Below are 12,793 nucleotides of genomic sequence, written 5' to 3'. Positions count from 1 at the left end.
CTTCAATAGTAATTGGTGAACCCCAGGAATCTCCTTAAAGCCTTCAGGCTGGTAGGTTGAGACCAATTCTTGATACTTTCAAGTTTGTGAGGGTCCATTTGGAAGCCTTCCTTTGACAGTATGTAGCCTAGAAAAGGCACAGAGTCTTTGTGAAATTTACACTTAGAGAGTTTGGCGTACAGCCGGTGTTCATGAAGACGGTGAAGTACTTGCTTAACGTCTGCAATGTGGGTGTCCAAATCCTGGGAGAAAATTTTATTTATTTATTTTTAATTTTTTTTTTAATTTTATTTACATCGTATATTATATATCTAGACTGCAACCTGAAAAACAAAAGAGAAAGCGAGGCCCCCGAGGAGCAGGTACCCCTGGTAAAGTCCGAGGAGGCAGAGTAGCAAGGTATGCAGAGAGCGAATCCCATCCGCAGCGATACCTGGAGAAAGCCCTTGCTAACTCGATTAGTTAGCGATTTCAGAGACCTTTAAATATCCGGTGATGATGACGTCATCTCAGGGGGACGCCCCTGAGGTTCGCACCACTGCTGGTACTTGAGTTGGGACCGTGCCTTGCGCGCGCCCTTAGGCTTCTAGAAACATGGCGGAGTGCAGCGTCTAGCCGGTCTGAGGATGCCGGAAGAGGTTGGCAAGATGAAGCCCTGGCAGCCAAACATCCAACAAGCAAAGAGGGAGTTGTCAAAGAGGTAAGGTGGGTGGAGTGGAAACGTTGGGCAGCGATGGTCACAACAATCTCCTCTATGTACCCCACTTGTAAGTAAAATTAATGGAATAGGAAGAGGAAGGTTTCATACACCTTCTGTAACATGCCTCCTCGACCTTGTACACAGAGGGGCGGATTTTCAGACTCCGCGAATAGGCCTACTTTTGTTTGCGCTCCAGGCGCAAACAAAAGTACGCTGGATTTTAGTAGATATGCGCGGAGCCGCGTGTATCCGCTAAAAACCTGGATCGGCGCGCGCAAGGCTATCGATTTTGTATAGCCGGCGCGCTCCGAGCCGCGCAGCCTACCCCCGTTCCCTCCAAGGCCGCTCCGAAATCGGAGCGGCCTTGGAGGGAATCCTCTAACGCCCTCCCCTCACCTTCCCCTCCCTTCCTCTACCTAACCCACCCGCCCGGCCCTGTCTACACCCCCCCCTTACCTTTCTCCGGGGATTTACGCCTCCCGGAGGGAGAAGTAAATCCCCGCGCGCGAGCGGGCCTCCTGCGCACTGGGCCGCGACCTGGGGGCGGGTACGGAGGGCGCGGCCACGCCCCCGGACCGCCCCGGGCCGTAGCCACGCCCCCGTACCCGCCCCCAAAATGCTGCCGACATGCCCCCGAAACGCCGCGACGACCGGGCCCGCCCCCGACACGCCCTCCTCGGAGAACCCCGGGACTTACGTGAGTCCCGGGGCTCTGCGCGCGCCGGTAGGCCTATGTAAAATAGGCTCACCGGCGCGCAGGGCCCTGCTCGCCTAAATCCGCCCGGTTTTGGGCGGATTTAGGCGAGCAGGGCTCTGAAAATCCGCCCCAGAATGCTTATAAATTGTAATAATAAACCAACCTCCTTCCTACCACAAAAACATTTTTTTGTAATTTTTGTGTGAAACAATGTTTGTGACAAAATAATTTTTGTGTGTTGTGCACTTTAAAATCAGCTTAACAGCTCTTATCTCAACTTGATTTTTTAAACATCAAACGCTACCTGCATCTCTTTACAATTCACCACTTATGGCATATGATACACAGCATCTGTGTATCATATGCCACTTTTATCCATTTAATTCTTGTATTACATATAATTTCCGATCAACTTAACTTTGTTGAATGCCTCCCAACATGGCCATGTTTCGATAATACAAACTTTCTTCATCAGGGGAATCTCTACTTCTTCTCCTCACCATCGGGTCGTCTTGTTTAGTACTGTTGGTGTCTTGTGCTATCATCTCCATCTTTCTTACTTCTTTTAAACTAGTCAACTGATCCAAATCGTACCAATGGGGAAAAACGTAACCTACATCATCCAAAGACTCATCTTGATCCTCAATATCAAGTAGGTAGCTTCATTACGCTACTGCTTCACAACAGCTGGGGAATACGTTCTTCTTTCAAATCAATGATGCCCACTCTATGTCATTGTTTAGTCCCCCAGGGGTAATGGTCTCAAATTTAAAGATCCAGTTTTTTTCATGAAAGTTCAGAGCCTTTTTCAGATCACCTTCTTTAATTCCTTCTTCAACCGAATCGATCACTGTCCATCGGAGGTCATCAAAACAATGTTTCTTTTCCAAACAATGCTCTACAATCAGAGCTTCAGTCATCTTCATATTTAATCATGACCTGTGTTCGATTAACCTTGTTTTCACTGTCCTGGAGATCCGACCTATTTTTTGGGCAGGGTCACCGTATGATGTACTCATACATACAATTTTTTGGGCAGGGTCACTGTATGATGTACACAACATTTTTGGACAAACAACTCGTCTCACTCCTTCTTTTAACCCTGTACCCTGTTACCGGGTCCTCCCATTCTGATCCCCCCATCGTTAATTTATACATGTCACACTTTTCACATTTACTATGCCTACCCTGGGTGGCATTTCTGTTGGCATCACTAGCAATGTCCGCATGAACCACTAAATCTAGATATCAGAGGTGTGACATCACTTTACAATTATGGAGGATCGGCATTTTGCAGAATAGAATCACTATCAAAATGCCACAAATAAAGGGATGGAAGTAGGCCATTTTCAAATAGTGGTATTTGCCATCATTTATAAAAACAATACCTCAGTGTTAGGAGAAATTAGTACTAGTCTGAGGATCAATCCTCCACTCAAAAAAGCAGCAGCATAAGCAAGAAAGACACAGCAAAGGGAAGGTTTGCCTTCTATGCTGACCCCTCATTCCCTTCCCCCAATAAGGTGGAATGCCAGCAGCCCCCACTCCCATGTCAGTGGCAAGTCACCATAGAGCAGATGGAGTGGGGTTCCCTATCACTGTCTCAGAGCAAGAGGCAGGCAGCACTGAAGGTAGTGACATGGATCAACTGTGAAATGAGTGCCCTGGATGACCAGAACCCTGCAAGTAGTTAAGAATGTGAGATTTAAGTGGCAGCTGTACAAATACGTTGTAAGTTAAAAACTGGATCTAGTAATACACCCAGGCTCCTCATGTAAATGTGAGAGGCGCCCCATCCAGAGCAAACTGAGAATTAATCTGTCTTGGATGGATTAAGAGAGAGAGTCTAAGTCTATTATTTCTTGTCCAATCAGAGATTTCTGCCAGACATTTATTAAGACAAAACTTGCATAATCATCAGAATGAAAACAATAGATATGTAGATCATCTGCATTGCACTGTAGACTGAAATCCATAGAATTTTAGTAGAGAGCATAAATAAATATTAAAAAATAGAGACAAAAAAACTCCTTGCAGAACCCCATAATCAAAGTCTTTCCTGTCCATGAAATAGATTGTGATCTACCAGAAAAAAAAGCTCTTGAACCATTGATTAACAAGATATCATGATCAATGGTATCTACAGCATCTGATAAATCCAACAGGATCAACAGCAAGGACCCTCTTCTATCCAGCTATTACCTAAGAGTCATCTCTGTATTATAACAACCAGTTTGGAAAGGATACAAGCAGTCATTGTTTTACAAGAAATCCTCCAGATGCTCCAGTAATGAGCACTCAATCAGTTTGGTCAAAAATATAAGACTGGCAACAGCATGGTAATTTTCTACTTGGTTGGTATTCAAATGATAGCTTTTTAAGTATAAGTTTCACCAGTGCCAGTTTACAGGAAACTCAGCTTCAAGTAGAGATATATTAATAACAGATGTCAGCGATGACCCTACAACCTCCTCAGTGGCTTTAACAAAATTTAAAGGGCACAGATCCAATGGACAAGTAGTAGAATGAGCTGAATTAAGTAGAGTGGCAACATCTTCAATTTTAAGAGGCTTAATGAGAGCAGCAATTAATAGGAAAATTAGGAACTGATATTTCATGAGTTGAAACAGTTACAAAATTATTCCCCTGATGTATCTTCAAAATTTTTTTTAATAAACTAATGAGCAAAGTCATTACATTGAAGAATAGAATAGTCATAAAACCTATCTTAAGGATTAACAAGTTAGTTAGATACAGCAAAAAGTCCATTTAGTTCACTAGATAGATACTGGTCTTAAAATAACTTTATTAACATGGATTTTAGAAAGTAACTTTATCTTATCATTCTCTAATTGAGATTTTAATTTATATTGCACCTTTTAAAATGGATTACATTCAAGTACTGTAGGTATTTCCCTGTCCCTAGAGGGTTTACAGTTTAATCTTTTACCTTATGCAATGAAAGTGTTGCGCGCCCCGGCCGTGCTAAGGCCACTGCCGGGCCTGCTCACCTCTCCCTTCCGGGGGTCCCGGTCCCTCCTTGCCGGCTGCCGTGGTGAGTCACCTGTGCCCCAGGCGCCCGACGCCCACGTCTCCAGCTCCTTCCAGTTCCCAGGCCTCACAGCGTGATTCGCTACCCAGGTAGTACCTCCTCGGACTGATACCCAGTACTGACCTCGCCCTGCCTCTGACCTCGCTTGGACTGAATACCTGGAACTGACCTCTGCTTGCCTCTGACCAAGTTTGGACTGATACCCGGTACTGGCTTCTGCTTGCGCTGACCACACTTGGACTGATTCCTGGAACTGACCCTTGCTTTGGCTGACCACTCTTGGACAGATACCCTGGCTTTGACCCTTGCCCTCCATTCGGACACTATTTACTCCTCTTGCGACCACCAGGTCCACCTGCGTTGAAGCTGTCTGTGGCCTTCCTCAAGCTAGACCACTAGGTGCTGCCTACTCTGCCCGGAGGACCTTCAGTTCCTGCCTTGTACCCGTGGTCTTCGGTACTCTCTGTTCCGGTCTAGCTCGCCTGTTCACCGACAGCCATGCACCTCTTCTCTTGGTGGGCATACCTCTCCGTCATCTCTCCGGGAGTCCTTTAGAGGCCCACTTAAACCCAGGCGGTCCGGGAATCCAAGGGCTCAACCTGCAGAGCTCCCGGGCCGTTATTGGTGAAGTTCCTGTTAGCCTCTATCTCCTCGGCAGGCACACGTTGGGATCCCTCAGAGGGCCGTACCAATCCTGCGCCAGGCCAAGGGTCCAACTCCAGTGCAACAGAAAGGTGAAGTAACTTGTCTAAAGTCACAAGGAGTGTCAGCAGGATTTGAACCCTGACTTCCTAGCCTGCTACTCTAAACAATAGGCTATTTTTTCACAGCCTTTCTAAACATCCATTTACAGACCCTATCTTTCTCAAAACATCATTATACCAAGGAGATGACTTGCCTCATCTGTCACACTTTCTCAGGAGAAATTAAATTAAGTACTTGAATCAAATTAAAAATCTAACTAGTAATAAGATCACCAAGAAAGTCAGCAAATTATAAGACTACATTCTTGAGTTTGGCAAGAAAGTTATCAGAACTAACCCTTTTCTTGATTTTGACCACACTATCTTCCCTAAGGCCATCAAACAGGAAAAGTGTCTACTTAACTCAAGGCCAAGGATTTCCATACTTGCTGTACCTGCTGTGAAGAGGGAACTGTGGCTGGGGAAGAAGGTTGGGACCGAGGAGTACATGAAAATAGTGGGTAGCAGTTTCAATAAAAAAAAACAAAAACAGGTAGCAGTTAGGGCACTTGTGTGCCAGCTTATTCAGGATGTAGGCACCAGGTGGAATTTTGCCTATCTGATGATGCAGAGATTAGTGCAGAAATGGTCACATCTTCACACATTGTCTGTAAAAGTCTAGATCAGTAAGGATTGCCCTTTGGAGTGTCAGAACTGCCACAAAGAAGTTCAACAACAGACACCCTAGACAAGGCCATCCTCATAATTAATATCCTGGAGAAGAAGTTACAAGGTTTCCAGCAGGAATTGGAACTGGAACACCAGCGGTGTTGGTGCTTACGGACTCCTTGGTGTAGCAAATGGAAAATTGACTTAAACTCCTATTGCAGCTGAATCCGTACATGCTGGTCAATTTGTGTGATCCAAAAGTAAAATGGAATATCACTCTCCAGTCCAGCACTCTGACTTTCTAGAAGGAGAAGCTGATGGTTAAAGTGCAAGAATGAGAGCACCAGAGGCAGAGGAGAAAGGGGGGGGGGGGGTGCAGTGGAGAAAATAACAGGCTCCCCACACAGTACTGAGAGTTATCATTTCTTCCCCCACATTTATATGTGATCCTTCTCTCCCATGGCCAACACACAACAGACTCTCTTGCCACAGGCCATAGTTTCAACAGTTGGCAACAAAAGCTAGTATTTCCTTCCCCTCTCCCCCAGTAGAGGAGACCCCTGCACAAATTGTAGTCATGTGGTATCTTGGAGAGCCCATCAAGGACATGGACACAACCCATTGACATATGGGCACACAGACAGATTGAACTTCACCAATGTGGCCCAGCATCCCCTTTCCTACCCACTAACCAACATGCCTAGTGAATGGATATTCTCATTGGCACGCGTCGTCATGAGTTCACATTGTTCACAGGTAGTGACAGAGATGGTAGAAAAGTTGATCTTCCTTAAGATAATATACTATGCTCAAATAAGTGGAGAGCTCTATTTTAACCTTTTAACGTTATTTCATCCAACAATTAATATAATTGAAAACTGATATAAAAATTGGCACCAAAAGTGGTGTTCTATATGACTTGTAAATCAGAGATCTTACTAAATTTCATCACGTGCCAATTTAAAAATATTTTCAAGCTTCTTCTTCTCTGTTGCCCTCTATTTCTATTTCAGTGGCAGGAGGACTGAGGGTATAACAATACCGAATCAATGCCCACATTTTTTGGCCTCAGCATCTTGCTGTGTTGCTGCTGCTGGTCCTGCCTCTCTTCTGATGAATGCCATGATGGGTTGTTGCCACTCTTGCTGCTGTTGCCCAGCCTGCCTCTGCTACCCTTCTGCTTTCTTGGTTCTCCTGTGGTATTTTAGCCCTAAAAACAAAGGGAATTTTAAAAAAAGACAAAAACCCACTCCTCTTCTGCCTCTCACCGGATGCCTCAGGATCTTGTTGCCACTCTTGCTATTTCTGCCTGACTTCCTTTGCCACCTTGCTGCTCTCTTGGTTCATCACCCTGCAGTGTTGTTGGCACAGGTCTTGCTGCCATACCATTCACTGTATGCCTTGGGGTCTTATTTATTGTATTTATTTATTTATTTGAAATCATTTATTTCCCACCCCTCTGAAGTTCAAGATGGGGTGCAGTAAAAACATTCATAAAAATGGGACAGATGAGAACAAACAAATACAATTATCTATATGGCAAACATATACAAATTGGAGTGGAAAGCAAATGTAAGCCTGTTATAATTGTCTGCTGGCAAAATATACAAATAGGAGAGGAGAGTGGAATAGTGTCATTGTAATGCTTCAGTAAATAAATGAGTTTTTAAATAATTTCTTAAATTGCTTGGGATCCTGCGTGAGCCGTAGAGATAATGAAAGGGAATTCCAAAGAATAGGACCATGTATAGGGAAGTATTGCTCATGTGTGGAGGCTAAATGGGCAGCTTTGGGTGGAGGGACATCTAGTAAAAACTGACTCATGGAGCAGAGGGTCTGGACTGGTGTAAGGATATACCAATGTTGGTGCCCTTTTCCTTTCTTTTGGTACCTCGGTGCATGCGTTCATTCTACTGGTTGTACTGTTACGACTATGGCTGCTGTGCAGCCTCCTCACCACCAGAGGTCCCCCATGAACACACTCTCCTGTTTGGCCCAGTCTCCCCTGACTATCTGCTCCATGTCCGGAAGTCCCTATTTAACCCCGCCTAGCCCATGCCTCGGTGCTTTGGCATCGAGTTCCTTTGGGCTCCCTGCTTTAGCCTTCTGTTTCTTGCCTTGTGAGCCTTCAGACTTCCTTGCCTTGCTCTGTGGCCTTTGGGCCTCTGTTGATCTTGCTCTGTATGCCTTGCCTGCCTTCTTGTCCCCTCTGTCCCTGAATCCCTTTCTGTTGTTGCCCTCCTGCTTCCCCCTGCTTCCTTGCATCGCTTTGGACATTTTGAGGATCCATGTTTGGTGTGGTCCTTGTCCTGGTTTGTCTAGTTCTGTCATTGTCTGTCTTACTTGCCCTGGTTCCCCTCATCCAGCTCACGCTTACCTGCATCCAGTCTCACGCTTACCTGAATACTATCCTGATTCCACGCATACCTGCACTCAGTTCCAGTATAACAGACCACACTTACCTGCATCCACATCCACGTGTACCCACACGCTGTTCCAGTGTTTCCTGAAGTTCACTCTTATCCCCATGCTCTCAGCCCCAGAGACTCTTCTCAACCAGCACCCAGCACCAGAGACTCGTCTCAGCCAGCACCCAGCAACAGAGATCCTTCTCAGGCAGCACACAGCACCAGAGACTTTTCTCAGCCAGTACCCAGTACCAGAGGGCCTTCTCAGACGAGACCCAGCTCCAGGAATTCTATCATCCTGCACTCGGCCCCAGAGACTCTACCCAGCCTCACCAGATCATCTGCTATTACTCCCATCCTCCTGTCCTGTGTCACTCCTGCAGGTGGTGTTCACCACACCAGGCTACAGCCCAAAACCGTAACACTGTTTTGCTCTTGTTTGGGTGTTTTGGAATGTCTATGTCACTGTTTCTGATGCAGTGCCTTCCTCATGGTGGCTTAGGCTATTCACGTCACTGTTGGTACCCTTTGCCCATCTTTTGGTGCCGTGGCATATTCATGCCACTCTTGGAGTCATACAGTGCTGTTGTCTCTGCTGCTGATTCTGCCAGAAGTTTTAAAAAACTTAAGTGAAAAACCCCAAAGTTAGAGTCAAAAATAGGAAGCATTGCTGCTCGCACTAACTATAATATAAATGAATGACCCAATCGAAATTAATAAGCTTCCAATATGAACCGAAGAAATCAAACAAATCAGGAAACTGTACCAAAAATCCATTCTAACACACCTAGGACCTAATATTCAAAGTGCATTCAGCACTATTTAGCCGGAAAAACAGGACTTATGCTGCTAAGTATCAACCGCTGAATATGCGCCTATGTTCAGTGGCCACCACTTAGCCATATAAGCCCCTCATATGACTGAAAGTTACACACACAAAAAGTAGGTGTGTACTGGGCAGATTGGGGGTAGATCGAGGTAGCCGTATAACTTATATGGCTAACTACCGATATTTGGAGTTAGCACATAAGTCTATGCATAAATTTAATCGCCCCATAGAGCAAGTCTAAAGTTAACCAGGTAGATGTGCCACTGAATATACATTGCAACTTAGCTAGATAAGTTCTAACAGGCTAAGTTACTTACATGGCCAGCTTTGAATATCTACCCTCCCTATTACCTGCCTCATTTCTATTCTTTTCTATTCTAGCTCTTTATTTGATATCTGTGATGGTTGTTATCTGTGGATTATCCTAGAAACAGTAGTTACATAACAAAACAGGGACAAACATGGAACCCCATCACATCATTTCCATGAAGAGACTTCTAGCATTGAAGAAAGACTCTTTTTAAAGAGTGGAGGGATTTCCTAAGAATGAGCAATGTGAATTCCAAGGTTTGCTGTTCCATTCCCTTTTTCACCTTTATGAGTGTGGACCACAAGTCCCTTCCATCTCTCTCATTCCTTTTTTCTCCAGGAATTGCATTATTACCATTTCTATCAGACCCACCATTCTGAGGAATAGGTATGAATTTAGGACACAAATTCAAACCTACCACTTTATACCGCTACACTGAAACAGCTGACACTGATGTCTCATTGGGTTTCTTTGGATGCTGCTTTCACATCTACATCATCCTCATTATCATCATAGCAAATATGGGGCTACCAGGTCATTTAACATTTTCTGGATCATCATGCAGGAATGTCTGACCCTTTATAGTCTTTTTCCAGACAATTTCAAAGCATGGAACAAGTATTCTATGTCATCTCATAATGGGGGACTTTATACAGAGCCCCTTGCTTTACCCCCATTGCCCATTCTCTTGAAGCAGGCGTAGGCAGGACAAGTTTGATGTGCTCCCTAAAATCTGTGGGCATTTCAGATACTCTGCTAGAGTGTATGGAATTTTATAGGAGCTGCAGAAAGTGAATGCTCTGCCACAGCATGAAGAAAAGATGGAAGTTGTATACTAGGTAAGCACTTAAAAATGGAGTGATTTCATCAATTTTACATGTAATAGAGTCCCTTTGCCAGTAGACTCCCTCTAGATTGCAGTGCCAGAGTAAATTTTTATAATACAAATCTGCATGTACTGTTTATAATTTTTGTATAATTTGGCAAGTTTTTGCCTTTTGGTAAAATGGATGTAAATATAGGTTGAGTGTTGATCAATTTAGTCATTCTGCCATACCTCCCTAATCATAAAGCAGATTAGGTGCACAAATGGTATTCTCCTCCATCCTCCCAGTCAAGGATAAAGGTCCAGGCAGGGAAGCTCACATTCCTGAGATAAATGAATGGCTGAATAATGGTGCAGATGAAAGCATTTGGTTCCCTGGTTGATAGGATGATGTTTCAAGGATTGCTGAGCAGAGATGGGCTCCACATGTCAAAGAAAGTGTGCAGCATCTTCCATAACAGACTGGCAAACCTATTGAGGAGGGTGATGGGTGAACAAAACCCTAAGGTAAGTAAAACATTAAATACTTAAACAGAAATGGGAAAAAAAGGGAAATATTTAGAAAGCTATATACACACACTAATGCTCATGGTATGGGAAATAAAGTCCCAGATCTAAAGGCAGTCATTGAAGAAGTTAATTTAGATGTAGTGGCTTTCATGGAGACTTGGTGCACAGGAAACTATGACTGGGGCTACAACCTATTCAGGAAGGACCAGGAAGGAGGAAAGGGAGGAGTCTGACATTATATATATATAAAAATAATATTAAAGCAACAGAATTGCAGGGCTTATGAGGAAAGGAGGCGGCACTGTGGGTTAATTTGGAAAGAGAGAATGGGACATCTATTTATATTGGTGTAATACAGTAAAAAGATCTCCATCACAGACAGAGGAAATGAATAGAGATTTAATGGAGGATATTCACAAAATTACTATGAAAGGGGAGGTGCTATTATTAGGAGATTTCAATGTTGATTGGGACATCCCATCTGCAGAGTCTTCTGGAAACAGGGTGTTAACGCCCTTACCTCTCAGCATGCCTGGCATAGCATCCTGCACCGTGCAGCTTCCTACTTCCTGGCTAGAATTTCCTGCCACCAGGGCTACCTCTTTTAGGTCCTGCTACCAGGATTTCCTAGGGCGCTGGCTGATGATATCACATCTTGCCTTAATATATAAGGAAATCTTCTGCTATCACCCAATGGCTCAGCAATAGGTCTTCTGCTGTACTCTTGCCTGCAGTGTGTGTTGCCTTGTCTCTAGTTCTAGCCTTGTCTCCTGTTCCTGCCTTGCCTCTGCCTTCTCTACCTGCCGTGTCTGTGCTCACTTTCCGTCAGCCTCTGTGGACTGTCTTCTCGGTACTGACTTGGAACAGATTTTGATCTCACCTAATTGCCGCCTGCCCTGATCTTCACTTGTTTCTTGGCTCCTGCTTGTTTGCTGCCTGCTTTGACCTTGGTCTAAATCTCAGTTTCTGTGCTAGGTACCTGTCCTGTCCTTGGACTATTTCTGGATTTAGTTCTTGTCTCACCTTGTCTCAGCTGCCACTGCTGGGACCTGCTTGCACCACCCATGTAGCATCAACTCAGAAATAGCCCTAGGACTCACCCCTCCAGCTCATGTCACAGGGAGTTCTCAGATTCTATGGAAGGAGAATTGTTCGGTCAACTGGTTAAAAAAAACCCCACACAAGAGGGGGCAATACTGGACCTGGTGCTTGCCAACAGGGATAGGACCTCTGATGACTAGCATTAAACACACCGCTTGGGGTTTAACACAAATGCATACTTTTGAAATTGTAACTGATGGCTCTTTTGGAACAGCAAAAGATTTTATGAAATGCCCCAAGTCTCTTGTCCCATATGTTTGTCTTATTAGATTGTAAGCTCTATTGAGAAGGGGCTTTCTTTTTTGTGTTTTTAACAAAAGAAGGGAATATATCTCAAGTCCTTTAGAAAATCTTTATTGTGATAAAAGGACTTGCTGTTATGAACCAGCGCTGCCCGCGGGTCCCCCCATGAGCAGGCCACTTACCCTCGCTGCCTGTCTTCGCCGATGCGGCAGGACGCCGCTGTCGGCCTGCCCACGCGGCCTGGAGGCCGCCTGCATTTTTCCTCCGTTCCGCGGCCGGAGCCGCGGTCTCCTTCAGGGCTGGAACCGTCCCCGACGCTGCCTTTGTCTTTGCGGCTCTAAGGCCGCAGCCCCGGGCTGGAGAAGCGGCAGGAGCCGCCCCCGGGGCCTCCAGCATTGGCTGGAGCCGCTGCTCAAGTTGGAGCCTGCTCCCAGGCTCAGCCCTGCCTCTGCTGGCGTCTGACGCACAGACGCTGTGCAGGCCACTGGCCATGGTCCTGCACAGCCTCTGCTTCCTGCTACTAGGCGCGCGGCCACGTCTTTCTGCGATATTTAAAGGGCCAGACACAGGAAGTGTCTGGGCCCCTCCTTGATGACTGTTTTCTGCCTCAGCCCTATAAAGGGCTGCTCCGTCCATTGTTCCTGGCCTTGCATCGTCGTAGCCTCTTCACTCTGGAGGCTCCCGCCTGCCAGAGTCCGTGTAAGGTCTTCTCATCTCGTGGAGCTCCTCGTCTTGTCCATTGTACCATGTTATGTCTTCATGCCT

The sequence above is a fragment of the Rhinatrema bivittatum genome, chromosome 2, assembly GCF_901001135.1.
Source record: "Rhinatrema bivittatum chromosome 2, aRhiBiv1.1, whole genome shotgun sequence".
In the NCBI taxonomy this organism is placed as follows: domain Eukaryota; kingdom Metazoa; phylum Chordata; class Amphibia; order Gymnophiona; family Rhinatrematidae; genus Rhinatrema; species Rhinatrema bivittatum.
The sequence above is the reverse complement of the archived record's forward strand: the minus strand, read 5'-3'. Positions refer to the sequence as shown.